Source organism: Elephantulus edwardii, unplaced genomic scaffold (genome assembly GCF_000299155.1).
Source record: "Elephantulus edwardii isolate Elephantulus edwardi_28Jun2011 unplaced genomic scaffold, EleEdw1.0 scaffold00042, whole genome shotgun sequence".
In the NCBI taxonomy this organism is placed as follows: Eukaryota; Metazoa; Chordata; class Mammalia; order Macroscelidea; family Macroscelididae; genus Elephantulus; species Elephantulus edwardii.
This window is the reverse complement of record NW_006399792.1, coordinates 1,538,748-1,543,727: the sequence shown is the minus strand read 5'-3', so window position 1 is coordinate 1,543,727 and position 4,980 is coordinate 1,538,748.

Below are 4,980 nucleotides of genomic sequence, written 5' to 3'. Positions count from 1 at the left end.
CGAGAATCTTTGTCTTCTTGATGTTGAGCCTTAGTCCATACTGAAGGCTGCAGTCCTTGATCCTTCGCAGCAAGTGCATGAGGTCCTCCTCAGTTGGCAGACAAGTGGTGGCTGTACCTGAGATGTATTGGCCAGAAACACAAGCTGGACCTCCCACACAGGGGAGAAGTCAGCCATCTGACCACCAGTGCAATGGCCCTGTTACTAAAATTCCTCCCCAGAAAAGATCACATATCAACTGTGGGAGGTAGTCCATGCTTGCCAACTGAGGGTACACTGTGAAAAGCAATCCTTGGCCTTAAGGGCCATTGAGTCAGCAACGACTCATCATGACCCTGTGAACAACAGATCTGAACATTGCCTTGTCCTGCAAGATCCTCATAATCTCTGATATGCTTGAACCCCCTGTTACAGTCACATTGGACCCATCTCGTTGAGGGTCTTCCTTTCTTTCTCTGGCCCTCCACCTTTCCTAGCATGATGCTTTTTTCTTAGGGCTGGCCCCTTCTGACAGCATGCCTAAAATCTCTGAGATGAAGTCTCGCCACCCTTGCCTTTTTTTAAATTAAATTTTATTAATTTTAATGAACATTTACAGAGATTTTGGTTTTCAATTTATTCATTGTTGCACTATTTTCTCTACCCTCCCCCCCAGTTCATTCCTTTTTGTTTTCCCCCTTGAAAGTCTGTTTTAATTGTCCAGTTGCCACAGTGCTTGTCAAAGCCAGTTCTGATTAATCTCCTTTGTCAGTGTGTCCTTTGCCATTCCCTATCACTCCTCCCTGAGAGAGACTTCACCCTGATTTATAAGGAAAAGGGGATGGCGTATTCTCTTAGTTATTTCTTGCTGAAAAGGGATGCTGTAGGTTTCAGGGTGAAGATCTTCTCTCACTACTCTAAAGGGCCCTTTTGGCAATAGGAAACACATAGACTATTGTGGAGACTGATTTTGGAATTTAGATGCACTGTTATCAGTTGTGCTTAACCGTACATGTTCATATCCTTAAAGATGTATCATGGAACTGTTGCAGCATAGAAGACACAAATTTAACAAGTTAAAAGTACATGAGTCAAAAATTAAAAAGCAATAATATTCCGAGTAGAGGTTCTAATAGTGGCACAGATCAAGTTACAGAGGGAAGGTAGTTCTTAAAATAAAAGGCTTATTGACTAGCACTTTGTCTATTATAGTATAAAGGTTAGGAACCACAAGATGTAGAGGCTCAACTATGTCATTTATTGTTCTTAAGTCCTGGACCAAATTCCATCTACCACTGGGTTGTTTTACAGCTTGGAAATCCGCATACAAGGCAGAGGTGAAGTAAGGAACTACTTATGAGGTTTTCCATCAATTCCAACAACTAAGAAACAGTGAGAAGAGTTGGGACCTCAGAAGGCTTTTAGGACCAAATAATAGGCTCTTCTGTCCAGGAGAAAATGAATATATTTACCAGTAATGTTAATGCTCACCCACAGCTCTTCTGGGAGGATCTAAATCATTAAAGCATCCTCCTTTGTTTCCAGCTGGGAGCTGGGGCCTGTCAGTCCTGTCAGCCACGATTCCCTGATGTGGGCCACCCTTGGCCAAGTGTCCTTCAGATCCACACTTTAAAAAAGCGAGTGGGAGCATCCTCTCTACTCCCTTGCCTATCTGTGGCTCTCGTCTGTGACACTGAATGAATTGCAACAATGAATGAGTGGAAATCTAAAGCCTCTGTAAATTTTTACTGAAATTAATAATTTAAATTAAAAAAAAAAGAGTAAGGATGGCAATGAATTTATAACTACTCATGCTAATAACACTTTATCGTGGCATGGAGGAGGAATAGTGGAAATGTATCCACATTTACAATATTCTTCTTACCAAAACCATTTGTGGAAAATAGGAACTGAATTGGAACATGTATCTCTGGATTGGAAATGATCATATTGTTAATATTTCTAGCCTTAAGCTTAAAATATTATAATATTCAAAATTATTTGTTATATATTTGTTTAAATTTTCCCCTCTTTTAACAACTGGGATCCAGAGGGAAGAGAAAAGACCAGAGAATGGCCAAAATTACCGGGGCAGCTATTACTGCCAGCTTAGGGCCTGTGTCAGGAAAAGGAAGTCTTACTCATAAACAGTGCCACCCAAAGGTAATAAAGGAGGTCAGAATTGCTTCCACTGTGGAAAGCTGGGCCACTTCAGTAGACAGTGTCACCTTTGCCTTTAAAGAGCACCCTTTTTGCACTTCCTCTAAGACAGACTTGTGTACCCTTCTGGCTAGCCATGGGCTATCCAGTAGCATTCTTCAACACCACAAAAAGGCAGTGATCCTTCTGGCATCCTGACTTATTGTATAACTTTCAGATGCAGAGGAAGTAATTGAAAAGACCTTGCTTGGCTTGGACCATGTACACTTTAGTCTTTAAGCTAACATCATTGCTTGTTAGCACTTTAGAGAGGTCCTTGATTTCCCCAATGCTACATGATTTTGATTTCTTGACTGCAGTTACTATGGGTGTTAATTGTAGATCAGGGAAAATTAAATCATTGACAGCATTTAATCTTTTTCTCCAATCTATCATGATGTTACCTATTGGCACAGTAGTGAGGATTTTTATTTCTTACTATTGCAGTATAATCCATATTAAAGACTGTAGTCTTTTATTATTAGTAGTTTTTTAATTATTATTATGGTTTATTTACAAAATTTGAATACATTGTTTCCCAGAACAAATTCTTCCAATTTCCCTCACCCCCCATCAAATTGTACAACTCCATGATTAAACCCCCTCCCCCTGCACATCCTCATCCCTCCTCCCCTTGGATCCTTATACTCATTCTACAATAATGGTTTTATATTTGTCATAATGGGACTGAGTTCATTCAATATAATGCTCTCCAGTCCCTCCCAAGTTAGGTAGTCATTTACAAAGTCATTGCTCCTGCATGCTGTATAGTACTCCATTGTGTGACCCACTTACAAAATGGGCAAAAGGTGTGGAAAGAATTTTCACAGAAGAAGATACTTGAATGGCAAACAGAAACAAGAAGAAATGGCAAAATTACTGGCAATAAGAGAGAAGCAAAATAAAAACCACAGTGAGGTACCATCTCACTCCAGTAACAGTAGCAAAATTTAAAAGGGCAGCAAGTAATAAATATTGGAGAGGATGTGGCAAGAAAGGAACTCTTAAATATTGTTGGTGGGATTGTAAAATGATGCAACCATTCTGGAAGGCAGTTTGGCGCTTCCGTAAAAAGCTGAACATAGAAATTCCATCTGACTCAGCTATTTCACTGCTTGGAATATACTCTGACAAAATGAGAACTAAGGCACAAATGGAGATTTGTACACCAGTGTTCATAGCAACATTAGTCACCATCACAAGAACATGGAAACAGCCCAGATGTCCAACCACGAAAGAATGGATTAAGACTGTAGTCTTTTATCATCTGCAGCAAGTCCTGTGCTATTTCCATTTTCATTTCTGAAATAGCACCTTTTATCAGCACTGGTGCCCTAGTGGCAAGAAACTGCGTTTCAATCCAGAAGACATGCTGTTCAAGGCCCAGGCCACCAGCTACTCCTCGGGAGAAGGATGTGCAGTCTCCTCTCGTGTGATAACTGCTTCTGAAAACCCTCTTGAGGGTCAGCTATCTGTCGGATCTGACTCAATGGTATGCAAAAACATCACAAAGTTATGGTCATTTCTTTTTCATTCGATGGTATGCCCATTCTTATGTGTAGATCATTTACTTTGAGGCAGTCTTTAATCTACAGATTTATAGATTTGCCCTTTCATAATCCAGTTACTGGGTATTTTTGCTTTGCATTATTAATTGGTACCATATGCTTTCATTAAAGGAAGACATACTGGATCAAGGGAAACTTCTGAGAGTTCTGAACAAAGTTTCAGATATGCGTCAAAACCCTTAGATTTTTACACATATTATGTGGGACACACCTGTTATTCTCGACTCCAGGTATATGGGACATATGTATCCTGCTGGACTATTTAGTGCCCTCTAGATCCCTAGGCAGGAGCATAGACTTGAAGATACCTGGAAATACAGTATTACCTGAAATGTAGAAGAAACGTATTTCAATAGAAAACAGATTCCAAGTAACACAGAGGAACCAAGAAAGAAGCTGACCCCCCCAGCAAAAAGTGACAAGTCTTGCAAAATCACACCACTAGCCTGCATCAGCTCGTGCCTCATAACAACAGTTATTGCAGCACATGTGCATTCCTTCCATTTCAGTTATTGAGGTTCCTTCCAGACAGATCAGTCCATGCACTGCCAGAGAGAGCAACTCCCTGGTTAAACGTGGTGGACTCAGTGTCCTGGAGGTCATGAAAAGGTTAAGTTTGCCCTGGGTGACTGCATGATGGAGACCTTGAAGATGGTACAGGGTAGAACAAGGTTTCCCTCTGGAACCAACAACCACCGTAAAACACCTAACTGAGTTTTGCCTCCACTTCCTGCACCATCGGATGGGTATGAGGCCTGAGCAAACTCCAACAGCTCCCACATCTAGCTGTTTCCTCCCCCACACCCCAACTCTATAGACTCAAACTCCCTAAGATTCTATGTCCATCACTTATTTGGCTCTTCAACATTCATCAAACTTACTACTAGTCTACACAAATGACATTCATCCTGGACAAAGTGGAAGCTGTTAAGGATTAGTATAGTTTTGAAACCCCCTGGATGGATTGAGTGCATTTCACCAGGGCTTATCTGCTCCAAAATTTCCCAAATACAGTTCTGTGTCTCCCACAACTGTCAACTACATCTTTGTTCATTATGAGTGAAGAGTAAAAAAAGCGAAGATTCACCTACAACCAGGAGAAGATAAAGTAGATGAATGGGATCTTCTAAGAATCAAATCCTTATGCACATCCGAAAACTTCTCCAACAGGATAAAAAAGGAGGCCACAGACTGGGAAAAAGTATTTCATAATGACATGTCAGATAAGGGACTT